The following is a 12,480-nucleotide window of genomic DNA, read 5'->3' as shown; positions in this document are numbered from 1 at the left end:
TCCCAGGGCCTCTCTCTTGGGACTCGTCAGACCCCACCACTACTGGGCTCCACGCTGGGGCTTCCGATAGGTCCCAAGACTCCTCCTGGGGTGGAGACAGACTAATGGGCAGACAACTATTGGTGGGGAGGCAATTAAGGGAGAGCGCAGGACTGGGTGGGGGTAGGGCCGAGTCAGATGGTTTTTAGGGAGTATCTGAGGAGGGGGCTTTAGAGCTAACATCCGGATTATACGAGAGCCCCAGTGGCTTAAAGCTCAGGTGTGAGACTGCAGGGATGGAAAGGGCCCGGAGGTGGGAGTGATTCAATTTGATCTCCATGTTTGCATAGGAGGAAACTGAGGCTCGCGAGTAAGCCAGGAGCCGGGGTCCCAACATAAACAGGAGTGGGTGGGATTGGAACCCGTGGCCCACTGAGTCCTAACCCTGCAGGGCCCCCTGGGGCCCCGCCCACGACCACGCCCACCCGCCCGCCCACTAGAGGCTCCGCCCCGCGGCATGACCGGAAGTGAGCGGGGCCCCCAAGATGGCGCCCGAAACCCGGAAGTGAGCGCGGCTGAGGCGAAGCTCGGAGAGACGGAGGCGCCGCGGGCTCCGCGCCCGGCCGGACCCAGGACGGAGGTGAGGCGCGTCTGGCCCGACCCTCGCTCCGACTCCGCCGACCCCGCCCAGCCCGAGCCGCGCTCCCCGGCCCGCTCGGGCCCCGGCCTTTCCCCCCCCTCCCCCCCCCCTCCGCCCCGCGGCCGCCTGCGTCCTGGGCCGGGGGTTCCGGGGTTCCGGGGCCGCGGGCGGCGGGAGCGCGGCGGCCTGTCCCCGCCCTCCTCGGCGACCCCCCCCCCCCCGACCCCGCCCTCTGCCTCGAGCCTTGACCCCGCCCTCCTAAGCGACCCCCCCCGACCCCGCCCTCCGCCGTAAGCCCCGTGCGCGCTCAGCTGTGAGCCCTGAAGTCGCCCTGCTCCGCGACCCCCGACTCTGTGCTGCTGTGTGACCCCCCTTCCCGACCCGCCTCCGCGTGAACCTTGACCCCATCCTCCGCGGCGACACACCAACCTTTACTTCCCTCCCTCTTCGGTACCCCCGTCCCCACCCATTAGTGATTCCCTTACCCCTCCCTACCGGGACCCCCATCCCGCGCTCTTTAGTGATCCCCAAACTTTACTTCTTCGGTGACCTTTGACCCTGCACTTCTCGGCGACCCTCCAGCACTGTGTGACCACCCCCTTCACAACCGCTTCTCCGTCATTCCCTGACTGCCCCTTTTTGTGACCCCCCCCCCCCCCCCCCCCCCCCCCCCCCCCCCCCCCCCCCCCCCCCGCCCCGGCCTCCGCGACCCCAGCCCCTTCCTCCCTGGGTGCCTCCTGACCTCTCCTATGTTGGTGACCCATGACCCCAGGCTCCTTGGCGCTTCCTGCCCTCTCCTGCTTTCCTAGCGGCTCTGTCCAGACACTCCTGTTGCCCACGGCCTTGGGATGGGGGCCTTCCTGGGGTCGGCTGACTGCGCCCGGAGTGTTGGGTGGGAGTCTTGCCTCTGCTGGCATCGGAACCTGGCCTCCAAGGACAGGAGGACGGGAGGAGGTGGGCAGAGAGCTGGAGGTGGGCGGGTGCGGAAGGGGATGCCCGCGGTGGGTCCTGCCCATGCCGGGCTGCTCCCCAGCACCCAGGTCCCTGGAGCAGGAGGCTGGGAGACCCAGAGTCAGGGAGTAGGGGTGTGGACAGCCACGGAGGAGCTCCTGGGAGGCGGTGGCTCCCTGAATAATGTGGTTAATGGTCTGAAGGGGAAGAAAATCTGAGTCTGTAAGATGTGTGTCTGGGGCACCCCTGGCTTCTGCTTCCCAGCACGGACATCGGTCCTGCCTGGCCGCTGCCTGGCCGCGCTGGCTTGGCGCCATGTGTTTGCACCCCACACAGGAGGGTGCCTGGCCTGGAAGCCGACCAAGGTGAAGCTTCATCTGGCAGTTTGGGGGGTAGTGAGTGTTTCATGGCATGGCTAGGGGGGCTGGTATAGGACAGGCGTCAGCTGGGAGCCTGCTTACCTGCCGCCGGGCATGGCGGATCTTTGGATCTTCCCCGTAGACGCTTAGGAAAGGCTGAAGGAAGATGGGGCTCGGGCCCCGAGGACTGCAGACCCTGCAGGGAGGACAGATGGCCACCTGTCAAAGGCACCGTACTCCAGAGACTGTCTGAGGCCAGTCTGGGTTGGGATGTGAGGCCTGGCCCTTCCTCCGGGGCTGGACCTGACCCTGTGCCTCTCTTTTCCCTCCCTGCCTGGCTGTGGGGGGCGCTGTGCAGTCGTGGACCCTTGTGAGCACAGCCGCTGGGTGCTCCTTTCTTGGACGCTGAGACCAGGGCCCACTGGGCAGCCTGTCTGTGTTCTTTCTTTCCAAGCACCCTGGATTTTCCCAGGGGAGGCCCCAGAGGTGGGTGAGTGCAGCCCAGAGCTGTGTGCTTAGGGCCACGGTCCTCTTAGGACATCCATTTCCAGAGGCTTCATAGAGAATGCTGAATATGAAGTCTGGGCCACTGGGTGGGTGGGCCAGAGAAGGCAGGATAGGTGAATGGCCCCAGGGTCTCACCTGGTCGGGAAGGTGCCAGCAGGTATGAAGAAGGCCCCCAAGCAGCCTGGCAGATGCAAGACCGCGCCCGCCCAGGGACAAGCCGCTGTGGGGACTGAGGGGAAGGCGTTCTGTGATTTCAGACGGGGGAGGGCGCTTTTGATTAGCTCTGAGTATCTGAGCAGACACCTATTCACACCTGCCCGGAGCCAGCATCTGCCTGGTGTGTGTGTGTGTGTACACGAGTCTTAGAAGACGGGTGGGGGGACCAGATTTCCAGGAGAGCCTGTGGGACTGAGTGCAGCAGGGGGCTAGGTCCCTTGGAGACTGAGTGGGGTGGGGCCAGCCACTAGTGTGCAGGCAGCAGCCCAGAGCCAGTGTTCTCCAGCCGCGTGACCTTGGACCAGTCACTGCCCTGATCTGGGGGGACACCGAGGCTGGATTCCCGGGCCCCGCAGGCCTGGCCCCCACTGGGGCGAGACCAGCTGAGGCTGGCCCAGCTCAGTTCTAGCAAAGTCCCTGAGGCCCCTCAGCAGGGGCCAGGCCGGAAACGCTGACCGAGTGAGTTCGGCCGGGAATAAAGAGGCAACTGTGTCCAGTCCCCAGAGGCCACCTCCCTCCCAGGATGGTCTCCTCTGGGTAACAGGCCTTTATGGCCGCGGGTGGGGGTGGGGACCTGCTTGTTCCTCTGCTGGTGGGGAACGTAACCTCAAGTACAAACACCGTGAGGCTGATGTGCAGAGTGGGGGGCACCCTCCAAGGTGCCAGCAGCGTCCAGGGTGTGCACGTGTGTGTTGGGTGTGGCGTGTGCGTGTGCGCGCCCACCTGTGAGGGTGCTGGGAGTGTGTGCAGCATGTGTCCTGTGACCCGTGCGTGCCTCTCCTGCGTGCCCAGTTGTGTACCTGTGCCCACGTGAGTGTGCTCTCAGTGCTGCGTGCGTTTGCCTGCACGCGTGTGTGTTTTGTATGTACGTGAGAGAGCGTGCGTCACGTTCGTGGGATTTGTCAGCGGCAGGCTTGGAGTGTCACAGCCAGGGTGTAGCAGGCCTCCCGGGGCAGCCAGAAGGCACAGTCACCCGGACCATCCCAGGCCTGGCCTTACTCCTGCTCACCTGCCGTCCGCCCGGCTCTGCCCGTGCCCAAGTGCAGGCCCGAGTCCTGGTGTCCATGACGTGCCTCGCGAGTGTGGGTCCCCTCTCCCCTGAGTGGGGTCCCTTGGAGCGGCCCTTTCCCCCGCTCCTGCTGTGCAAATTTCCTTCATCTTCTTGCCATTGGGGACAGCTGGCCCGCAGGTCCCCTGCTCCCCTTTCTGCCAGGCGGGTGACTCAGGCGAGGGCTGAGAACGTGATTTCTGATGCTCAGGCTCTGTCACCTGCTGCTCGGTCTTGCCAGGCCCCGAGGGGAGGCAGAGATAAGGCTTGTCATTTGTTTATGTATCGCCCCGCGGACGGACCCTGAACATGCGACGCTCAGGGAGGGAACCCGACACAAGAGGCCACACGGGGTGTGAGTCCATGTGTGTGAAACGTCCAGAGCAGGCTCATCCAGGGACAGGAAGGGGCTCGTAGGGGCCGGGGGCTGGGGAGGAGGTGGGGGTGAGGGGGACAGGGTTTCCTTTGGCTGATGGAATGTTCTGGCACTCGATAGAGGTGATGGTTGCACAACTCTGTGAACGTACTGAAAACCACTGAATTGTATATTGTAAATATGTGAAGTATATGGTTTGTGAACTGTGCCTTCACAGAACAAAACAGCAAGGCCTGTCCTTGGTCAGATGCCCATGTGCTGTGGCCTGGGGGTGAGCGGGTGTCGGGGAGCGGGCCCCTTCCAGCCCCACGAGGAAGACGGGAAGAGACATCTCCTCACTGTATGAAGGGGGGGAGCCGCCCCTGAACCCCAGCACTGTCTGGGACGTGCAGATGGACGTGGTGTGCAGTGCGCATCACGTAAGAAGTCCTGGGGGTGTTTGGACTTCTGATGTAGGGTGCCTTGGGCGGGAGGCCCCGGGGGAGCTCCCCCATAAAGCCTGGGGCCTGTAGGAGATAGGGGAAGGGGTGCGGTACTGCTCTGTCCCGGCTGTCCTTCGACGGCCCTGATTGCCCGGGGACCTCCCTGCCGGGAGGCCAGGTGACAGTGGGGAGCGTAGTGACCCCAGGGAGTTGGTCCCGTCTAAAGTCATCTGTGGACTCCTCCTGGGCCATCTGCAGGGGGTGCCCTCCAGCTGTGTGGTCCTCAGCATGGTGGGCGGGGACATGGCCCAGGGAGGCCCACAAAGCACCTGTCCTGTGGGGGGGGGGGGGGGAAGGAGTTTGTGTGGCCCCTGCTGTGTGATGGCAGATTTGGGCTTTAGTCTGTCCCTGGGGGCTCGTGGTCTGTGTGCGTCTCAGGTGCCCCTGTGGAACCAGGTACCTGCTGGCCCTTCCCTGGGACTCCTGTCCCTAGAGCCCCATGGCAAGGGAGTCACCAGGTCTGGTGGCACTGAGAGCAGACACCCAGACTCCCCATTGGGACTGGCCTCTGTCTCCTTTGCTCCAAGGCCTGCTGCATTTCAAAAGCGACCTGTGCCGCACTCTGGAGGCAGGTCACCTTCATTTCCTTGCAGTCACAACCCAGAGGGTCAGAGGCCACTGACACAGGATATGGGGATGGCAGGAGGAAGGGAGCGGGTCTGCAGAGAGCAGTAAACCTTTATGGCACTGACTCACCAGGTGGGGCAGAAATCCCTGCCCTCGGGGTGGCCTGGGGGTGCCAGGAGTGGCGTCTTCCTCTGCACGTTGTAAGGTATGTTACATAAGGTACCTTCAGGAAAGGCTGCCCCCCCCCCCCCCGCCCCGACAGCTGCACGTGTGAGTGGCAGGTGTGGACGTGGGAAGGTGGACCCGTTGACCTGCTCAAACTCTTGTCTCCCGCTGGGGTGCCGTGGGCATCGAATCTGTGTCTGGGTTCGCGCATGGTCTGCACAGGGCCAGAGCTCAGCAGCGTTTCTGGAAGGTCCTCCTCGGCCACTTGCCCTGAAAGCTATGAGGTGGGAGTGTAGCCACCCCCCCCCCCACGCCCCCGCCTAGTCCCAGGGTGGTTCCGAGCTTGGCACTTGTGGCCCAAGGCATCGGAGCCTCTCCTGGCATCGTTCAGGCATGTGTGAGCTGCCCGGGGGCGTATCCAGGATTGGATCCTGGCCCTGTAGGTGCTCGGCCACCTGAGGGCGGGGCTCAGAGTGAATGAGCCCCTGGGTCCGTGCCGGGGACTGTCAGGGACAGGGGCGAATGAGCCCCCGGGTCCATCTTGGGGACCGTCAGGACAGGGGCGAATGAGCCCCGGGTCGGTGTCGGGGACCATCAGGGACAGCCTTGCAGAGGGGTTCTGCATTGTCACAGGGGGACTGGGTGGTCCCACCCCCAGCACTGTGGGAACCTGCAGGAAGTCACCCCACATAAGGAGGGTGTGACATGACGGCTGGATTGCCAACTTTGAGAAATCAGGGGCTGCCACCCCCAAATCTGGGTCTGCCGCGTCTCTCAAAGAACCAGCCCATCTGGAAGCCCCGGGCCACATTCCTGCATAGTGTAGGCTGTGCTGTCCCAGCCGCCCCCCGCCCCCCCACCCGGCTCCTCTGAGGACTCTGGGAGGCTTCCCAGAGAAGGGGTTGCGGGGGGCTTCTGTTCTCCACAGACTGTTATTATGGGGGACACTGGGCCAGCCTGGCTGCCCACTGGTCCGTTATGAGCTATGCTCTACTCGACTTGTGTGGTTGGCTCAGTAATAGTCCCAGAGACCGGGTCCCTCGAGGCCCCTGAGGTGGGGGTGACCCTGGATTCCCCAGGGACCCAGCATTCTCCCGAGGTCCTCAAAAGCAGAGCACCTTTAGGGGCGCCTGGCTGGCTCACTCGGTTAAGCACCCGAGTCTCGGCTTCGGCTCAGGCCACGATCTCACGGTTCGTGGGTTTGAGCCTTGTGTTGGGCTCTGTGCTGACAGTGGAGCCTGCTTGGGATTCTCTCTCTCCCTCTGTCTCTGCCCCTCCCCCCCCCCAAAAAGGCAGAAAACCTTCTCACTGGAGGCTGAAGGGGAGTGAGAGGCTCGAACTTGAGGGAGGCTTCCGTGTGCTGCTGCCGGCGACAGGGACGCGGGCCTGTGTCCTGCGGACGCTGCGTCCGCCCGCGAGAGGGACCCAGCACGGAGCCCGGGCCTCGTGACGCCCAGAGCTTGGGGTTCCTGCTGCTGCGATTTGGGGGCCTCTGCCCTCTTCCCAGAGGCGGGCACGGCCCGGTGCCGGCGTTTGCTCGGGACGGGGCGTGTGAGACCGCGTGGCGCCACCGCCGTCCCCGGGACCGGCCCGAGCCCGGAGGAGCCCTCCCCCTCTCACGGGACACCATTTGCTCTTTGGGTTTGGGTGAAGGTCCCTGGCGATGGTCTTGCACCAGGCTGGCCCTCGGGAGCCTGAGGAGGGTGTGGACGGGTCAGGCCGCACACCTGGGACCGGCGTGACCCCGTGTGGGCAGCAGTAGCCCTGTCCTGCTCAGGGTTCCCTGGGGGCTCAGGAGACACCTGGCACGCCAGCCGGCCTGAAGCAAGCCCGACACTAGCAGGGGTGACAGCAAGCACCGGGACAGACAGACCACCCTCCGCACGGACAGACCGCGCGGGGCACGTCGCTGTCAAGGAACCGGGACGTCGGGCGGGTGGGCTTTGGCCCTAAAACCTGCTCGCGGGAAGAAGACGTGGGTGTCAGAGGAGACCACAAGCTCAGTGTGCACGATGCCTCTTAAAAACCGCGAGCAGGCGCAGACCTGAAGAGGCACTTCCCAGAAGAAGCCACGTGGGGGGTGCTCAGCGCCTGTAGGAGGTGTTGGTGTCGGCGACAGAGGTTTGAAGGCCTAGCACCCTTAAGCGGCGGGCTGGGAGCGCCGCTCCCGGTGGCGGGAGTGGGCTGGCCGGCAACAGCGGTCCCCGCCCGTGGGCAGGTGGGTCGGTGCAGCACCGTGGGAAACCACTGGACCACACCCGGAAGTGAGCCCCCTCGGGCTTGGGGGGCCCCTCCCGAGACCCAGACTCCAGCGTCCTCAGCCATGACCGAGGAGGCTCCCTGTTCCGGTCCCCATTCCCCTCTGGGCCCTTGGATGGGTTGCGCAGCGCTGTGTGCCCCCAAAGCTGTGCCCGTGGGGCTGGCAGAGCACCCTCGCTGGCCTCCCCGGGGCTGCCGTCAACCCGGCGTCTGTCACAGGCTGCTTTATAAAGCGCCCGCCCCGCCGCGGGGCTGTCCTTCCACCCTGACCTTCGTGGGCCGTCACAGGCGCTGCTGCTGACTTGGCCAGGCTACCCTGGACCCACGGGCTGGGGTCCGTGGGCACACGGCCGGCAGAGGCGCTGCCTGGAGAGGCGGACGGATTGCCGCAGGCAACCCCGAGGCTCCCCCAGAGCTCGGCTCCAGGCTCTCCGTGCCTCACAGGGTGTCGTCCCGTCCATCTGGGGTTGGTGCCGCTTCCCCGGATGCAGTTTCTCGCCCTCCTGGCTGGCCCTTGCCCGGGCGAGCGAGAGAACACTGACACAATGCCGAGTGCTCCGCCGGGCCGGGTCTGTCGCCCCCGCCTGGCCCCCCCCACCGGCCCCAGGTGGCGAGCGGGGCCCTGCGTGCTGCTGTCGCTCCTGGGCGCCAGGTTGGGGTCACGGGCCTGTGGTGTCCCTCCTGCCGGAGCCATCTGCACTTTCTGTCCACTTCCCGGCCTCGCACCGAGCCGCGTGCTGACCACGCAGGCCAGGGCCGGGGCGTCCGGGCTCCCCGTCCAGCCTGGTGTGGCCGCCGCCCGTGCTAGCCAGAGCTCGGCCCCCCAGGCGAAGGTGTGCGGGGGCGCCGGGCCTCACGTCCCCGCAGGACGGCGGGACCGGACATTCGCGGGAGCCCCTCAGTTGAGATGTGGCCCCTGGGGAATGGGGTCTGGATGGGCCTCTGGGGGCCCGTTGAGAACAGAACTGGAAATTGAACCCCTGGACAGCTGTGCTCTCAAATGGGGATTCTGGGCCAGCCCACCTTGTCCTTGTCTCAGATGCAGGGGCTCCCCCTTCCTGCCCTGCCTGGCCTGGGCACCGGGCGCCGGGGCTCCTGCCCTGTCTTCGGCATCTCAGAGCTGTTGCGTTCCGGATGCCTCCTGGGAACTCTAGAGATCCGAGGTCACGTGCTTGCCGCCAGCCTCGCCCAGAGCTCCTGGTCGGCAGTGCTCCCGGGGTCACAGAGACTCGGACTGAGGGTTGGGGTGGTTCCAGCTGGGGTTTGCTTTCCCCTCTGGTCAGAGTGTCCTGGGGTGGCCTTGCCAACTGACCACACAGTGGGCCGCTTAAACCACGGAGCTTTGTTCTCTTCCAGTCCTGGAGCCCAGAGGTCTGAGGTCAAGGTGTGGCAGGGCCTGGGCTGTGACCCAAGGTCACATGGCCATCTCCTCTGTGTCTGTGTTTGAATCTCCCTCGTATAGGGGTACCAGTCTTTGCAGTAGGCCCACTCTACCCCAGTAGGACCCCATCTTTGCTGATTGCATCAACTAAAACCCTATTTCCAGGCGAGGCCCCGTTCACAGGTTCCCAGTGGATGTGAATTTAGGGAATGGCCGTGGCCCGCACCTCTCCTGCCCCATTGCTGGCACCCTGTCCGGCCCCCGCCCCCTTTACTGTTTGCCTGCCACTCTGGCCTCAGCAGATGAGGGAGGCAGGAGCCCCCACAACGTCTTCCCTGGGGACCCTAGCCCCTCCCTCCCCTTCCTTTTCGTCCTTGGGCCCAGAGCACCCATGAAGGCCACTATTTGGGGGGTGCGCTCCCTCGGAGGGTCTGGGAGAGCTGAGCTATGCCTGGAGCCCAGGTAGGATCTCTGCTCTGGACTGGGGCCCCCAGCACAGGCCGTGGGGTCTCCCCTCCACGTGGAACCCTGCCCGGCTGCCTGCCTCCTTCTGACACCTGCACAGCTCATCTTGGCTGGGCCCCTCTGTCTGGGAGCAGAGGAGTTCTCTGGATGCCCCTGTCCGTGTCCCTTCCCGGGCACCCCCACTGGGACAGCCCCAGGCCGGCTCTGACCCGCGGCTCCCCACCCGTCGCTCGGTGTGGAGTCCACAGGCAGACCCTCCCCAGACGGTCCTGGTTGGCCAAGTTGGGGTCTCATCAGGCCTCTGGATTTTACCAGGGCCTCTGCCCGGAGAGCCGAGCCTCACAGAGCCCTGGCCAGCCTCTGTTGGGCCCCCGTCCCCCCACCCTCCCTCCCCCACCTGACCCCTGCTGGTATCCCTGGATCTTCACTCAGAGCCAGGTGGAAGGACGGCCAGAGAGGCCACCGTCTTGTGCCCTGTGGGAGGCCAGCCAGTCCCTGCTGCCCAGAGACACAGTTCCCGGGGCGGGGGACGACGTCGTCCTGGCCTGGCGGGGTCCAGACAAGGTAACAAGTGGGAGAGGGCAGGCAGTCTGGGCAGCCATCAGGGTCGGGACAGCCTGCTCACAGCGTCTGGGGGGCAGGCCCACAGGGCTGAGGGGGTTGGCAGAGAGGCTGGGTGCCCGCAGGTGCCTGCCGGCCGGGGCGTATGAGAAAGACGGGCTCTTCCAGGCCTTGGCCTCCCTCCATGCTGCGCTGCCCCGTTGTCCTGTCTGGGCCACTGATTCCTTGATCTTTTTCTTTCACAATGACTCATTCGAAAACCTGATCTCAAAAGGAAATTGTCTGAACACAAACCACGATTGTGAAGCGTAGGCCTCTGTGAGCACCCACGCTTCACCTGTCACGGGATGTTCTAAAAATACACGCCGGGCCCACCACATGGGTGCTGAGCTCTGACCCAGCGGGCCAGCCTTTGTTACCTCCCCTCGTGCCCCAAGACCCCACCTGGTACTCGCGGGGCTGGTCCTGGGGCAGCTGGAAAGTCCCAGGCATGCAGCGCGTTGGTGCTCTGGGGTCCGGGGCTTAGGGCAGGGTTCAAAGTGCAGGAGGTAGGGGAGGTCAGCAGAGGCCAGAAATCGGGGGGTCAGGACAGCTGGAGTCTGAGGGAACAGAAGGAGGGCTGTTTGGGGGCTGCCCCAGGGCTTTGGGGGGATGGGGGAACAGGAAGCCTGAGGCTGTGGAGGTGCGCAGCGGTGACAGGTAACACTGGCCCCCGGGGGTTTGGAGGAAGGGGGCACTGTAGGGTGGCCTCTGGGGGCCCGGGGTGGTGGTGGGCACAGTGTGAAATTCATAGTGTAAAACTGGGTCTTTCAACGTGTACAATTCAGCGTTTTCCACTATACAATGTACGAACATCCCCGCCACCTAATTCCAGAACCCCGCCCCCAGCCATCACCCCCACTCCTCCCGCGGCCCCACGGGCCCCGCTCCTGTCCGTGGATGGGCCTGTTCTGGACGTTTCATACACGTGGACTCACCCCGTGTGGCGTCTGGTGTCGGGTTTCCTCCCTGAGCGTCATGCGTTCAGGGTCCGTTCGCGGGGCGGCGGGGGCGGGCGCCTCGCTCCTGCTCGGGGTGAGGGATGTGCGCGTGCGCGGTAGATGCACCTGAGGGGCGTGCGCGTGCGCGGTGGGCACATTGTGTTTATCCACTCACCGGTTTACGGACATTGGGTTCTGCCATCCTCACACCGTTGTGACTCACGCTGCTGTGAACGTGTGTGTATAGGTTTCATGTGGATAAGTATTTTCGTTTCTTCTCGGGTTCCTGGGAAGCTGCCCACAGCACCACCGTGCTCCTTGGCCTGTGGCCTCTGGATGGTGCTTTTCTAAAGGGGCAGCCCAGGGCTCAGTGGCTGCAGAGCCTGGAAGCACCTGTTTGTGGGAGGGGTTCAGCTTCACTCCGGGACACGTGGGGTATGGACAGGGTTTAACAGATGGCCTCAGGTGGGGGACACATCTCGAGCACCTGCTGCAGAGAAGGGGCGGGCGGTCGAACCCCAGGGCTGAGGGGATGCTGGCCAATGCCTGTGGTCAGCTCTATGTTTCCTCTGTTGAATTAAGGTCATTCCTGCCTGCCTTCTGTCCCAGGTGCTGGGGGCAGAGCCCCCTCGAGGGGTATCCCCCAAATCCAGGAGATTTCCTGGGGCCTCAGTGAAACCAGTGGTCATCTAACTGGTCCCTGGATTGCTGGGGCCTTGGGCTCTGCTGAGTGCCTGACCAGCCTTGCCCATGTACCTCCAAACAACTCAGTTCTCCTGTTGAGCAAAACCGGGGCTCAGAGGAGCTGAGGTGTCCCTGAGTTGTCAAATAATAATCCAGTTGTTAGAAGGCTGAGCTGGGTCTGACCACATCTGCCTGAGCCCGAAATCTTTAAAAGGAAGGGCTGAGACCCCAAATCACCGAGTAGCTGTGTGTTTATGGAGCGAGACCTCAGGACTTCACACTCCCGGCTTCCAGGTCTGTGTCCCACCAGGTCCCCAGCCAGGAGCCTGGAGGGCACAGGCCGGAGCAGGCCAGGGCCACCGAGGCAGGGGGAAGCACCGTCTTCCCGGCAGGTGTGAGCCCGTGGCTCGCCCAGACCAGTGGAGGTGAGCAGGGCAGCACCAAGGCTTGGAGCTGGCTGGAGCTTGGCCCCACGGGCCCCTTCTCTGGCCAGGAGCTTGGGGTGAAGGCAACCCCTCCCCACCCCCTGAGGGATTGCATAAGCTGCCCGTGTGCGGACAGTGATTACTGGAAGTCCCGAGGATTTCTTCATCCAGGGCTTGGCCGGGAGTGGCAGCTGCCTCCCCTTCCTGCCCCCCTCGGTGATTAATGTCCTCAGCCACTGCCTGACTGAGGAGCACAGGGGCCGGCCTAGGGTCCGGGCTCAGCCAGGAGCAGTGGTGCCGGGGGGGGGGAGGGGGGGGGGGCCGGGGAGCCTAGGCCACAGTCCACGGGGCAGATGGAAATCGTGTGGGAAATCCTGTGTATCTGTTGTCGGCTCTTATGGCAGGCATGTTCCCGGCTGGGTCTGCCTGCATTCG

At 64.5% G+C, this 12,480-nt stretch overlaps 1 protein-coding gene across 1 annotated transcript in view; it reads left to right on the top strand.

Annotated features, from left to right (window-relative positions):
* The first annotated feature begins 516 nt into the window (after nt 1-516).
* SBNO2 (strawberry notch homolog 2) overlaps nt 517-12,480 on the top strand; it is a 49,225-nt gene continuing 37,261 nt past the window's right edge. Inside the window, 1 exon segment of the mRNA XM_042927754.1 lies at nt 517-619. The gene's annotated coding sequence lies outside the window, so the exon portion shown is untranslated.

The sequence above is a fragment of the Panthera leo genome, chromosome A2, assembly GCF_018350215.1.
Source record: "Panthera leo isolate Ple1 chromosome A2, P.leo_Ple1_pat1.1, whole genome shotgun sequence".
NCBI classification, from domain to species: Eukaryota; Metazoa; Chordata; class Mammalia; order Carnivora; family Felidae; genus Panthera; species Panthera leo.
Note: the sequence above shows the minus strand (reverse complement) of the source record. Positions and strands in the feature narration are given on the sequence as shown.